Below are 15,306 nucleotides of genomic sequence, written 5' to 3'. Positions count from 1 at the left end.
CTTACACTCTGTAGGGAAGACAGCCCTACATTTCCATAATAACAATCAATGCCCTACAGTTTTAATGAATGGATGCCTCTCTGTTCATGCATTGGACGGAAGCACTCTTGACAACTTAAGGATACGCGATGGATCTAGTTACTGAATGCAGACTGGTCCATTTCTTGAAAGGTGCGCTGCAATGGCTTTCCCCAAACAACATTAATGCGCTAAAATATACACAGCAACCGAGCAGTGTGCAAAAACGATTCCTCGGTGTCTATCACAGACTTCAGTTGGTGCTAAATTGTCTTTATAAGTATAGTGTCATCTTCTTCTGGAAATCCCCATTCCTCCACCCCTCTGATGCAAAACTGCTACCCTAACCCAGCGACCCATTGCTAATACTTATGTCAGCAGGCAGTAATGCTTCGGTGGCAGTGACTTCAGCAGCAAGTATGCCCAATGGCTGTGGCTGCCTGAGATTCATGCAGCAGCACCCCATTGCAGAAGTCTGTGTCCAGCATTTCCCAGGTCTGCGGAATTGAACATGCATGGGCATATATATGCCCTTGATATCCTTACAACTAATGTAAAATAAGTGTTGGCAATGCCAACAGATCTGGCTTTAAAGAAAGTTTGTATGGTAATGTGAAGAATTACAAGTAAGTAGCATGGGAATAGATATATAGTTCCGTGGAAGCAAAGAACTGCAGAATAATACTGGTTATGGTACAAAGGTCAGGTGACAGTTACATTTTCATGCCAGATCTAAACATCCATGTAGGTAAATGACTGCCCTCCTCCCATCTGTGCTGCTGCCAGAATAAAAATCATAGTTTATCTAATTCTCTAAGGCGCTTTAATGACTTTACAATTTCATGTTTGTTCCTTTAAAAGTTCAAGCTCATGCAGCTGGATAAATAGCTCTGTGAAAGGTAAGCACTTTTTTAGTGGAAGCACACAACCTCGGGATTTACACAAGTTTACTCAGCAGCTGGGACGCCATTGGAAGAGAGCAGCAACATTTCAGTAAGAAAACACAACACGCACAGCTCTCCTTTGATGAAACAGACACCCGGTTGGTTTAAAATGCAGTATTTTAAAATGGCTAAGCATCTCCCTACCAGAAAGCGCTAGGAAGCAGCGTCGCGCGGACTTCTCGCTGAGTGTCGCTGAAACTTCAGAACGCTGTGGGAGATTCAGCACAGGATGTGTGCCTGTAGGTCGAGGGTGTCAGCGCTCGCCAGCGGAGAGCCAGACACACAGGAAGACGGCCCAGTGTACAGTGCGTCCCCGTCCCCGAGTGGGTGGCTTGGAACAATAAACGCCCAAGCCCGGGGCTGCTGCTGCTTTCTTAGTCTCCGGGGTGAATTATTAAAAGTTGTGTCTGCCTGTTCGGTCTGATCATGTCAGAGTCGGATCCTCCCAGTTTATAGAAATAGCACGGCTCTAAAACACGACTGTTTCCAATATCCTGCGTCACAGCTGAGAAGAACTTTAAAAAGACGAGGCTTCCGCTGCACGTGGTACTGTAACTGTACTTCGAGATTTCTGCTTCAATTTTCAAACCGAGTTTTACTGTGACATTTAAGTGCTGAGATTATCAGAAAACTGATGTCCTGCCGCCTGCCCTGAAAATAAACATGATCTCACACATGCTATTTTATGTCACACCCTCGCTGCTCCTTGACTGAGATTGTGAGCACTCTTACACACTACTCTCTGCAAAGCAATTAACCTAAATATACATCACACACCCAAAGGACCACTCCCTTTACCCTGTCCAGCCCCAGGACCAACAAAACACAAAGAAGCCAAATAAATTACACAGATGCAGCAGGCCCCATGCACGTAAGAGCGGTGGGCCGGGTTGGGGGTGGGGGGAGATTTCGAAAGACAAATTATTTCTTTAATTTTCCCTCGTGGACGTCTGTCGAATCGCCCCCAACCTGGCCCCAACGCTCTTACCTGCACAGGCCACTCCTGCACGGATGACACAGGTTAGAAGGAGGGTCCGCTGACCCACACCCGAACTGTATTGTATTGTATTGTATTGCAACATTTGAATGCCGCTTACTACCCCTATGTGGGGCGCTAAAGCAATTGCCTGCATGAGTAAGTAGCACACTACACTTTGTTGGGTTGTGGTTGGAAGGGTGTTGTCTTTTGGTCCTGAATGCAAAGTGTTTCCATGTCGTGCGTGAGGACCTCTGAGGTGTGGCCACCATGTTTAGGGATGAAGAGCTTAGCAGTGTGATTAATAGATGAAGGCGTGTGAGAGACAGGCATGCAGTTTATGGTTTTCATGTAAACTGGAAGCATTGACCAGTTCTGGGTGCCCCTTTATTGTAATTCTTTTTCTCAGAGTCCACCTAGTGGGTTACTGAACTGGGCTGTCCATTCTGAGATGTTTTGTTTAAAGTTAATGGTCCTGAGCAGGAAAAGTTTAACAGGAGAAATGGTGTGATTTATATCCCCCACAGAGACAACTAAAAGAACACTGCGCCCTAAGACTGATTTAGCAGTCACAATTACCCCACCACTCAAGAACGCAAAGGAGAAAACCCACCATCCAAGGCAACACCACTCTTACTATATTGATCTGAATTTGCCCAAGGATTGTCACATGGATGACCCTTCATGGATATATCTACACCATAAACACATATATCTGCAAAGACTTGCTAACATTTTCCCAAGGACCAAAAAGTTTGGTCTATGGTGTGACCGGGTGCATCATTGATGCCAGCAGGTTGGGTGACAGGGGGATGTGTAAGGTGGATGTAGGAGAGGCAAAGCATATGCATCTAGTAGCTGGAGTGTACACTGTGAAATCTGAAAATATGGGATCAATCCTGGCTTTTCCACTTGACCAAATTGTGTGATCCAAAGTAATTGTTCAATTTCACTTTTCCTCCTTTTTCTTAATTATCAGATATAAGAGGACCTTGAAATATACGACTTCAGGATGTGTGCTGCTGGAAACCTCCTGTGTTTGGGTTAATAAAGTATAATGTCCATGAGAGAGCACAAATCTGAAAAATTTAGAAGTGCACCATATTTACAAGCACGTAGTATTAGTTTAGTATAGAATACACAAGAGTGTCAAACTTATAGAGTGAAAATATATAAGAGTGTTTAATTAGAATAGGGATACATATATCAGTGTGAAAAACTAATGTAGAGATTTGTAGAAATGTTAGAATGATGTTGGAGTCTCACGTTATGTGGCTGTGTGAAGAAGAAATGTAACTCTGCAAACCATGGAAATGTGTAGGCCACATGGCATTTCACAAGAAACGAAAGATGCTGCTACACTTTTAAGTAACTTGAATATTAATGTCATTTTACTGCAAAGTATTATTAATCATAGAATTGAAATATATGTTTTAATAGAAGTGTTTCATTTAATAGATGTGTGTTAGTTAGAATACTGTTTAAACAAAGAAATTAAATGTGCAGAGTGCAGAGGCCCGTTTCATGTAATTTCAGTAGGCCTGAAAAGATAAAGTCGCTTCTTTGATCTGCATGTGCTCGTTAAGGAGAGGTCGCACAGAGCACGAACGAAGAGCCTGTTACATGGTTTACGACTTAAAGATATGGTGGAGGCCGGAATTTGGGGCCTACCGAGAAAGTGTCTGTTTGCAGGTGCGAGGGGGTTTAATCAGGAAAGTGATGAATTGGCTTTGTTCAGAGACGCCTGGCACCGGCCTGGAGGAGGCTTCAGGAATTTCTTGGGGGGTATCGACCAGCCGAGAGGAGCCTGGGAAGCAAGGTCAACTTTAACGAAGGGTCCAGAGGAGTACCAGCATGGAATTTGCCGCCAGAACCAACACCACGTGAGAGCCGTCTCTAGGGGCGTTCCTATTGGAAATGTGATTTTGTATTTGGTGGAGGCAGAGCAGATGGTCTGAGGAGCCTAAGAGAGCGGAGGGTCAGGCAGATAGTTTTACTGGAGAGATCGATTTTACAACGAAGACTAAGAGAAGTGTGTGATCTTCTTTGGAAGTCACCACGGCTGACACCTTTTTAGGTAAAGATCTTGTTAAGCAGGGATGTCACTTAGTCTAGTGTAGGGACAGTCTAACCTGTATTTTCCTTTCTGTAAATGACTCTCAAGTTGCAACTCGTAGCTATTCTTGCAACTTTAATGACCTTTGAGCTGGTCTTGGTAATTCTATTCTGTCGACTACGAGCATTTAGGGAATTTATGTTTATCTTGATACCCGTATATCTTTTGAACCTCATTCTGAGATGTTTGTATCTCCAGATAGCTTTGGTTTTATAATAAACTTTTAAACCTTTTCCAGTGGTAAGTGGTTCTTTAGAGTGGCGTAAGTTCTTTCTTGATTAACCTAGTAGTGGATTGCCTTTTACTCAATGACAGGTACCAACGATTTAGTCGACCTGAATTGGGATCTGGATTAACAACAATAGACCAGAAATCCCGCGTTAACATCCATGAATATTAGCAATCCAGGCCACCTAAAGGGTGCACAAAACGACTGACTTGCCTTTTTGTTTGCTACTGGCCTTGTTGTCAGGGTGGGTGGAAGCATAAATGTTTCAAAAATCTTGTTTGAAAAATATCACTTTTGAAAAAATATTTCTCAATGCACTGATATAGTCTGATGTGCTAACGTGAAATGGTTCTAAATGTTAATGAAATACTTGTCTTGAAAAACTTTATTTTGGCGAACAGCCATAAAAGCGTTGTTTACAGAGTAAAGTTCTTTAAATACAAATAAGATAAATAATTGCATTCTTTTGTAGTGTATAAAATACATCATAATTCCCATGTTAAAAAACAAATAAAAGAGTCAATCCCTCCTTGACCTTTAAGTTAAAATACAAATACAATGAATTAATCATGTATAAAGTCTATCTAATTTATATACAGATAAAAACAAATCACATAGAGCCCCATTCTTACTATGGACACACAAAAAGAAAACCAATCTAAGTTTGGTCACTGGGCAATAAACATTGATTAACTAGGAGCTTGTCAAAGGCCTTTTTTTAAGGATAGCACTGCCAGTGCACCACATAGAGAACAAAAATCGAGATACAGAAAAAAAAATCGGCAATTGTGTATCAGATTTGAGAACCCTAAACACCTCGCTACAATGGCCAGATCCCAGATTTATTATAAGTTGTTTTAACCATCGGGATCTTTGGCGTTTATATGTTTGACAAAAGAATAGCACATGTAGGTCTGTTTCTACTGCCTTATTACATGCAGGGAAATTCTCTGATTCAGAGCTTGCCCATTTCTTTGTGAATGAACGTAGTGGCAGTACCCCATGTCTGAACTGTTGATAAAGTTTCTTTGCCAAAAACGGCTGTATATCGTCTAGTACCAATTCTATGGAGTAAACACCCTTCAATAATAGAAATTCGGATGTTAGTCGGCCCAAAGAGGTGCTTGTGTGAAGGCCCATAAGCTAAGAATCTCTGAAACTCCCAGCCAGATCCTTCTTGGTTATCGCCATGGAGCTTACTTCAGGGTTGCTAATGAAATACACTTTTTGAGTTTTGAGAATACTGTCATATTTTTACACATTTGTTTCAAGATGGCTTTAAAACTGAAGGTATTCTTAAACTTGCTTCCTGTCTTTAACTTCAATCAACTTGTAAATAAATGCTTGCCTGTTTATTTCAAATCTTTTTAATGTTAGTGCTGAGTTGAGTAAATAGCAGCGTAGTGCTGGTATTGACCAATGGGCTGCATGTAAAGGCCAGGAGGGCCTCATGCGTACTTTAAGATTGATAGTGCTAATGGGTCAAATCAGTGGAAGGTATGTGCTCTGTAAACCAGAACTGGGAAAACCAATAGGTCTGACTTGTGTTTTGAGTCCTGACTGAACATTAATAAAAAGACTGCAGTTGTGTAAACACAAAACAGAAATCAATTGCTTTTAGAACAAAGATTTAATGTGTGGTTGTTCAGAGTTTTTTGTTTTAGAGTAAAAACGATCCATCATACTTTGCAATGCAATCACAGCATAGAAAGCGGAATGATACAGCAAACAACCAGTGTCATGAGGTGAGTGAGAGAAATGCTCTCCTTGGTGGAGGAAAGCACATTTTAGCTATATTTTAAAGAATTGGTAACAATATGCGGTGAGACAGTTGCTCTGTCAAGTCAAATATAAAAATTCATATAACATACATGAAGCTGAGATGTTAAGAAGAGCAGAAGCACAAACATCCATTGGGGCAGTATAAGTGTTATTTGTGCTGATGCGGCTGCCACCTTGATGGTCTTATCTTGCCTCTGCAGATTGGTATGGGAGAGTAGAGCCATGTCGTCGAGCTGCGTCCAAGGTGTCCACTGGATCCCATTTCGTCTCATTGCTGTGGATGTGTTCACGGTCTAGTCTATGGCCAGCAGGAAGAAAAAATGTGAGAGCAAACAACACTGGCAGACTCCGGTCCTCACTTGGAATGCTTCCCTGAGGTTTCCTCCATAGAAAATCTTTCAGGTCATACCCTCATAAGAGTTCTTGATGATTCTTATGAGTTTATCTTGAACACCTTGTTGGTGGAGTGATGGAACTAGGATTGGGTCTGAGCCCTAGATTAAGAGGGCAAGTAAGGCCTGGGGCTGATATTGTGGGCCCACATGGAGCCCTGGGTTGCAGTTGCAGCGGGGTCCAAGCTCGCAGTCACGGCGGAGTCCGATCTCAAAGATCATGGTTCAGGTGCTACTTACTGCAACCAGATGGGCCAGGGAGGATGTGTAGTAGCATGCTGTGCCCCCATGTGGGCACCAAGGGCCATGTAGTGTGTTCCACGTTGCAAGGTTGACTCCGGGGAATAAAGTTGTAGAAGCTGTCGGTGGGTGAGGCCCGGTAGCCAGTGCGATAGTTCTCTGGGCCTAGATGCAGGTTGTTTCAAACATGATGGGACCGGGGGAGATGGCAGCCACATCTGCAGATACCAATGTATACACACACACATACTTACCTTAAATACACTTACCTAGCTTCTTAAAGCCATGCGTGGTAAAGGTATATACATGGTAAAGGCACGTGTGGTAACGGCATTGCGTTGTACAGGCAATGCATGACAAATGATTCATGGTAAAGGCATTGTGTGGTGATGCCTGCTTGTAAAGGCTATTTCCCACAATGTAGTTGCTGTAGCCCTCTCACTGGTTTCTGCACTTTATCCTCTGTATTGCTGGGTGTTTTGCTTAAAGCAAGTAGCAAGGAAATGAGGAGTTGAGTTGCTAGGCTGCTACCCCCACGTGAGGCTTGTACAGCAGCACAGATCAGCAGCACAGCTCCCAGGCACTACCTTCCCGGTAACTAAAGCTGTGATGGTAATGACGCATGTATAGGCTGGGTCATGCACTGGTAAGTCACCACTGTTGATGGCTGCCATGGATAGTGTCATGGCTGGAAGGTCAGTGGCATGGCAGCTGGGACTATCAACACTACAGATTTTAGAGTGGACACTGAGCACCGTAGTCTAACTAACAGACCCTGCTCAGAAAGGAAGATTAGGTTCTTCTGCTTTTGTATACTACGTACAAAATACTATGTGAGCAGGACAAAGTACTGCTCACTTGGTATTCAATATTTCAGCACTCCCTGCTATGAGTTGTTTGCCGGGCACTTTGCATGCTAAGATGCAGACCGCATATGTAAAGTGTTATACATTTTATGAGCTCCAATTTTTCATTGTGTCCTGAGAACCACTTAAAAGACATCATTCAGCCAATAACAAAACAAAAAAATAATAATAATAATACTTTTATACCATCATCATCTGTGAAATATCATGGACTGATACCAAAACATGATGAACAACCCAGGAAGACGGTGTCTGAAAGAGGCTCAAGTGAACAAGTCAATGGCTCGAAGGGCAGATCTAAAGCTCCTTTATGGACGCAAATCCATCAACATGAGGTAGAGTTTCGGGGGGGGGACAAAAAGTGTTAATTTACTAATAATACACTAATCTGTCACATACTTTCAACCCACAGTACCAATGCCTTCAAATATGCATAGCAAGGACCTGGACTGTAGCCTGATGGGTATTTTAATTGTGTTTAAATGGGTTTGCAGACCAAACTTTGGTACCAAGACTCAAAATAGACAACAGGTGCTAAACGCTTCTTTGTCTAATGAGGGCTTTTATTTTATAATGCAGATCCATAGAAAGTTTGCAAACCTAACTTTGAGGGCTCCCCACACATTAAAAGCTATCTCTTTTATTTAACTCTTTCAAGCCCACTGAAACATAACTTTAATGCTATTGTCTTGGAAAATAGCGAATGGATTTACTCCAAACTAAGAAATAGTAGTTCTCTGAGTAAAGTTTTATTTTTTAGGATCCTTTCTATAGCAGAGAGAAAAGATGAGTTAAAATGGGAACTGCTGGGGAGGAGCTACGCGCGCATCCAAGATGGCCGCGTGAGCCCAGGGCTCCCGAGACCCTCGCCACCTCCCGCATTTATCCTGAATATTATCCTGCCAACATCGACGGGCTATTGAAGACGCAACCCAGCTGACATACTAGCTGTTTTCAGAAATCGATTTGAACTCCGGGAACCGAACTTATGATACTCTGAACATTTGTGGCCTGCCCATGGACACCTCCGGGCCTTGGGTGGTCTGAGTGCCCAGGCTGTAATTCAACAACAGCGGCTGCGGAGTCTTGGTTGCTGCCCCGAGTTGACTTTCAGTTTCGTTTTTGGGTCTTCACCCTCTCGCATCTCTATCCTGTCGCAATAGCCTGTGTTGCGTCCGGACCTTGGATTTTCACTCGGCGCCCAAGGCGGTGTGTCTGTGGTCTCCGCCGTATGCCCGATAGCTTGCTGTTGGTACTATTGGTGGAAAACGCACAAACCATTTTCACCAGGTCCAGGGCGCCTCCGGGGGGCTTGCCACCTGACATGGCGGGCAAACCCGACAGCGAGAAACATAAGACCAAGACCCCTCTCCGAGGCGGTTCCGTTCAAACGAACGTCATGGACTGCTACACCCAGCCTAAGGTGTTGCCCGGAGGGGCGAATAGGAATCGAGGTGAAGTGACCGAAGACCCCGCCATGTTGGCTGATCTTACATTGCAAGACGTCATGGGCGCCATCACTGGTATGAAGACTTCTATGGAGCAACAGTATGAGGCCATCGCCCTCAAGCTCGACACAGTTGCCATTGACGTCAATATTATCAGAATGGATTTATCTAAGACCAACGAAAAGGTAAAATCCTTGGACTTAAAGACTTCCAGCCTCACTACGGATGTCGCTGACCTCCAAACGGAGGTGCGTAATCTCCGGACCTCTAATGACCTCTTTAATCGTCGACTGGAGGATTATGAAAGCCGGGCGAGACGCAATAACGTGGGCATCATCGGTGTTCCGGAAAATTCCACGGCCTCTTCCACGGATCTCCTTGTTGAAGATCTCATCCTCACGCATCTTGCTCCTAAAGGCCTCAGCAAATTCTTTGCCGTGGAACGTGCGCATAGAGTTCCGGGTGGTAAGCCTAAAACCGGTGCTTCACCACGCCCGATTATTGCTAGAATCTTCTATTTCAGGGATAGAGACGCTATCCTGCAGGCATCGCGAACGGGTGGCCTGGTAAAGTTTGAGAATACCACTGTGAGCTTCTACCCGGACTTCACACAATCTGTTCAGAAACAGAGGATGGAATTCCAAGGAGTGAAGCGGAGACTGAGGGACATGGGACTGAAATATGCGATGCTTTTCCCGACCCGACTACGGATTGAATATGAGGACCGGACATTTTTCTTTGATCACCCTGACAGAGTGAGTGACTGGCTTGATTCCTTGCCTGAGCGACGAGATCGCACGGAACACTCCGGCGGAGCTGAGGGTGGCCAACCTGACCAGGAATGAGCAGTAGCTCCCATGTTTCTGACACTGTTTCTGAAATGTCACTGTGGTTTGACGTCTCCCATATTTCTAAGACTTATGTGTGTAACCAGAGGTGGCGGGGGGGTGGGATTCTTTCCTCCTCTGGGTTTCTTCTTGTAGATTAGTTCTATGTTAGGGCGACAGGCAGACTGCAAGTTGGGGTGGCTTTTGAGTCTAACGCAGGGGTGCAGGGTGGGGGGGCGTTCGTTTCCTGGGATTGTGGGGAATGTTTGGGGTGTGTTTTGGTTCTTTTTCAAGGCAACGTATTGATTTACTATTTGATTTGGGTGCTGTGCTGCGGGTGGGAAGGGCACTGCTATGGTTTCGGGTGTGGGGGGTAGAGGGTTGAGACTTCTATGTTGGAATGTTAATGGATTGGGAGACAGGATAGAAAGGGGTGTTGTATTGCAATACTTGAAACGTTTCTCCCCTGATGTAGTGTTACTGCAGGAAACACATCTGATTGGGAACACATGTCATGCTATGAATAGGCGGGGATACCACCTTGCTGCCCACGCTGGTTTCACCTCCGGTTCCAGGGGAGGGGTATTCTTGTTCGGAACTCCCTTCCCCTGGAGGTTGACAATGTGATGTGTGACGATAGAGGGCGTATGCTGCCCTCATTGGTAGGTGGGAGGGGAAGACCATTCACGCTGTTTCTGGTATATGTCTCCCCTGGTTTGCAGTCCTCGACCTTCGCTGATTTGGGGAGGGTGGTTCTGGGACTTCCCGACTGTATGCTGATCGTGGGCGGAGACTTCAATTCTGTTGTTTCTGGGGTGGTGGACCGCCATCCCCCCGTGATCTCGCAAGAACCCAATCATGGTTGAGTGGATTCCTGGAAACGCTGGGCTTGATTGATTGCTGGAGGGTGATGCACCCGGGTCGGACACAGTTTACCTTCCACTCGGGTGCCCATGGTAGCCTGTCCAGGTTGGATTATGTTTTGATGCCGGCAGCACAGGCCTCATTGATGAAGGAGATCAGACAAAAGAAAGATTTTTTTTTTTTTTAAATATAATTAAAAAAAACAAATGGGAACTGCTGCTTATTCGACCACTCCTTTAGGTGTAGCCCACTCTTGGTGGGTTTTCATGCACACCAATTGACCTGAAGGCCATGTGACCAAAAGCTATGGAGGAAGCAGAGAGGACTCTACAACTTCAGAATATCAACCATGCATTGACACTACAAGCCAGTGCATTACAAGACGTATTGGAGGTTCCTACAGAAGAGAAAGGAAGCAAGACACAAACAATTGGACATAACCTAGAGTGTTACAGGAGAGGTGCTGCAAAATGCGTATGAAAACAATCCACACCTGAGCATCTTTGCACCCTTATGCATTGAGTACAAAGGAGCGCCTGGTATGGGGAGAATACCAGGATTAGGAATGAAAAGATTGAGTGGCCATCTAGTAAATTTCATCAATAAAAATAAAGTTGAAAAGCTTTAGATATGGCTGTTTGGTAGGAACAATTCCTCAAAACTGTAAAAAAACAATATCAAATACCCCCAAAGAAAAAACCAAACAAGCCATCAAAAGCAATACAAATTATCTTATTTTTGGGCTTAACCTGATTTGAAAGATCATTTACTAAATTTGTAAATTGCATCTGTTACGTTAAAGATGAGCAGTACAGTTGGTGTGCACGTTATGATTTGCACAGCTGATTTATGTTATTGGTTGCACAGCTAATTTGGACATATTTCACTGTGTTTTTAGTTTTAATTCATAACTGTAACTGTACTTTAACAGTGTTTTTAAAAGAGAATTTATGAGGTTCTATATAAACATGCATTAGCAGATTATAACCAAAGCTATTCATTTTGTTTTTATTAAATCTTTGACACTGTTTCATACATCTGCGTGAAATTCTCCAAAAAAGGGTATTTTTTCTCAGTTTCGGCATGTAAGGTTTTGCACAGATCCGTAGAGATTCATTTCCCATTTTAATTCCCACAGGAAATTGTGCTTGGAATTACACCAAAGGAGGCAGGAAACTAGACCGTTACTCAAAGAAGTGACTTTGCTTCGTTTGGTGTAAATCCATCTAGCAGAATTTTTGAAATTTGTACTAGAAAAATGAACTGATGGGTTAAATGATAGAGCTATCCGAACCAGACAGCCATTAAACTTGGACTCACGGATTGTATGTAAGCCCACAATGAAAAACATGAATGCACCATATTGAATGATGTGGCTTTTTCTCCCATCTTATGTCTTTGAACTCAAAGCTGAGTCTGGGGACCTGATGGATTTGATTGACTGACTGCAGAAGAGAAAGGTCTGTTGTGGTTGTCCTTAAGGATGCAGGCATGGTCCAGTCATCCTGAAAATCTTTGCAATGTATTCGCTGGTGCAGAGAACAAAACCCCAGGATTGGGAAAAAGAAGTTGGAAACAAATTCAAAAAATGCCTACATTTTGTTTTCAAGTTTATAAGTGGTTGTTTGCCACCGCAGTTGGCCCAAAGATTAAAACTTTAATAAATTCCTCAAATTAACCCAGCGCCCCCGAAGAAAAGTTCATTTTGATTACCACCCGCAATATTCTATCAATGAACCTGTCTCTAATAACACTTGACCTTGCATGGTCATCTGTTATACTGGCCAGGTTTTGAATGCACGAGTAGTATAGCCTCCAGCTAAAAGGCACTGCACTGTGGGCATGACCGGACAGGGAACAGCGACCAGCCCTGGCAGATTGCTGCTCGACCGGCCCCCAGTAACAAAACCGTCCCCCACGGGTACAAACCCGGCCACCATCCCTCCGGTCCACCAGGAAACCGCTGACTGCCCCCCAACGGCCTGACTGTGGGGTATGAAATGCTTTCATAGCACATGTAACAAATGTGTTGCAGGTCCAAAGCGGTGAACTCTAGGTCGTACTGCATTTTAATGCACTAAAACAACTCAACACCTATCAAGAGCAAATACAAGATCACTAGATACACCAACATCACATTTTCAAGCAATCAGCAAAGTGCCAAGAGGCAAAAGGATGATAATGTGTCATTTACCAACATCTCTAAACATGTTGATACTCACACAACTCCTATAACACAATGGCAGTGTTAAACAGAGCAAGAACTCAAACCCACCAGTCATAGATTTCAGCATCACTGATCAGCAAAGAAAATGGAAAAATATTCATGGATCTGCACATTTGATTGGAGCAGTTCGTAGATAGAGGCTGAATCTAGAAAAAATAGCATTGTGAGGGGCAGAATGCCGAGGCGCCGAATCAATAGCAGTCAGTCTAAGGGGCTGCCGAGACTGATCTATATAAACTCTGCGCACTAAGTAAATGATAAGGAAAATGCAATTGTAGTGTTGTACTGCTTATTTTATTGGTCACAAACAGACAAACAAACAAATATTAAGGTAGCATCTTCAGTAAACAGTCATATGTATCCAGCAAGTGTTTTTATTTATTTATTTATTTGCTTATTTAATTTATTGGAGCAGACTTGGTACCAACAAAAACTTAATTACAGCAGAAAACGTTTCAATCATCAGCCATGATTAATATGAATTACAAATAAAAAAGAGTACAATTGTTCATAAATAATATGGACCATGGGTAACTATTATCACTAATCAAAATAAATAACTTAAAAAAAAACTTGAAAGCATACTCAAGTGCAGGAGATCTAAAAAGCAACAATTGATTCCTCAGGTTCCTTAAAATTATAGTAAAGTGCATATACAGACTAGACTTGAGTAGAACGACATTCATTACTATGGGTCCTTGAAAATATATGAAAGTGCATAGACAGAGCAAACTGTTGACCGGATGTCGATTTCACACATGATCGTATTAGATGATGAAATGGAAATCACACCAGCAATAAAGTGCAATAAGACAGCAAACCTTCTTCAATCATGTGCAATAAGGTGCATAGACAAAGCAAAATGATGACCCGCAAGTATCAGTGTATAACATAGGCTAGATACCTCAGGCAGGTAAAGTTCTTGCTGCAGAGATCTGTGTTTATCTCTAGTGATAGGTTTAAATCATCTTAAATGAGTCTAAAACGGATTAATATGCCTGCTGAAGAGCATTGTTTGTCACTTGCAAGTCACGTTTGTATTCTATTAAGGTAGCTCACTGCGTAGGTGCGTTTTTACGGTGACCCTTCTGTATGTCCAGTAACTTGGACAACACAAGCACAGCCGGCTTTAGTACTGGTGGCGCCCAGTGAGACAATGTTTGTTGGCACCCCCCCCCCAAACCACCTCGCCACGGATTCCCTCACTACCACCATTTGACAATGCCCCAAGTCTCCATAATCACTGTCTCTTAGATTCATTTAGTTTTATAGCGCCACTCCTACCAGTTTAAGGTGTCAGAACACTACAAGGTCTAGGAGTCATACGCCATCCATACCGGTAGGCAGTATAGTTTCAGAGTCCTTGGTCTGGAAAAGCACAAATTCTGAATTAAAAATTCACACAATTGTTAGGCGTTTTCGTTAATGATAAGAATTGATTTCTACTCAAAGGAACCCTTTTTGCAATATTAGGATAATGAAAACTGGGCAAAAATCATGTAGCTGTAATATATTCCTTGCAGTTTGCATGCAGCTCTTTGAAGACAGTTAATAGCTCACTGCTCTATAATAGGATTTTAACTTTTGAGCTGCAAGTAACAAAAGGATCTCTGTGACAAAAGCAATAACCCATTGACCTATTCATAGTGTATGCACTTTGTGGTCTGAATGGGACATGCTCTTTGCAGCAGGCATAATAACCCTCTGCGCTTTGATGAGTCAAAACTTCCTCTACCAGACAAAGCTCTGGTCTCTCTCCACGAAGAACATTCATCAATGAAGTTATTGTGACATTTTTATTGATGCTTGAAAATTGCTCGGTCAAGGAACGTGGCATCTCGTGATTTTCAAATAAAAAACATGGCACCCCACCCCAAGTCAGCGCCTGGTGCCTTGGCACCGATCGCACCACCCTAGAGCCGGCCCTGAACACAAGTTCCAACCATGGTAAAATAGCTCATTGAGTTATTGCAGCCCCACTGTAAATACCTACATATATCCTGTAAGGCTGAAAGGCATAGGTTTGAATTCTTTACGTTTTTAACTACATGCTGGCCATCTAAAGTTGATGAAGTAAGTATTATTGAGTTGTGTGGAATTAAAACCTTTAATGAAGTTCCCCAAAAAATTGTGTTTGCCCTTAATGCTAAACAAATCATAATTGTCAGCATATACACACACAAATAGATAGACATATCTTAATTACATACAGAGTTCAAGAAAACAAAATACGATTATATTGCGGCTTATCTCTAGGTCAATTTTTGAGTCCGCCTCCCCGTTACGATCCACGGCCACCGAAGTCATCTGCGGTGTCCCGCAAGGATCCTCACTCAGCCCCCCCTCTTCAACGTCTACATGAGCCCTCTCGCTGCCA

General features: G+C 43.1%; 1 protein-coding gene across 2 annotated transcripts in view; it reads right to left on the bottom strand.

Annotated features, from left to right (window-relative positions):
* TACC1 (transforming acidic coiled-coil containing protein 1) overlaps positions 1-15,306 on the bottom strand; it is an 875,899-nt gene that overhangs the window by 854,991 nt on the left and 5,602 nt on the right. The window contains exon 1 of one of the 2 annotated variants that reach the window (XM_078666333.1): positions 1,107-1,224. The exons of the other annotated variant lie outside the window; for it this stretch is intronic. The gene's annotated coding sequence lies outside the window, so the exon portion shown is untranslated. Of the gene's footprint in view, positions 1-1,106; positions 1,225-15,306 lie in introns of those variants that run through there. 2 annotated transcript variants of the gene reach the window in all.

Source organism: Lissotriton helveticus, chromosome 11 (genome assembly GCF_964261635.1).
Source record: "Lissotriton helveticus chromosome 11, aLisHel1.1, whole genome shotgun sequence".
Lineage (NCBI taxonomy): Eukaryota > Metazoa > Chordata > Amphibia > Caudata > Salamandridae > Lissotriton > Lissotriton helveticus.
This window is presented reverse-complemented; position numbering and strand designations above follow the sequence as displayed.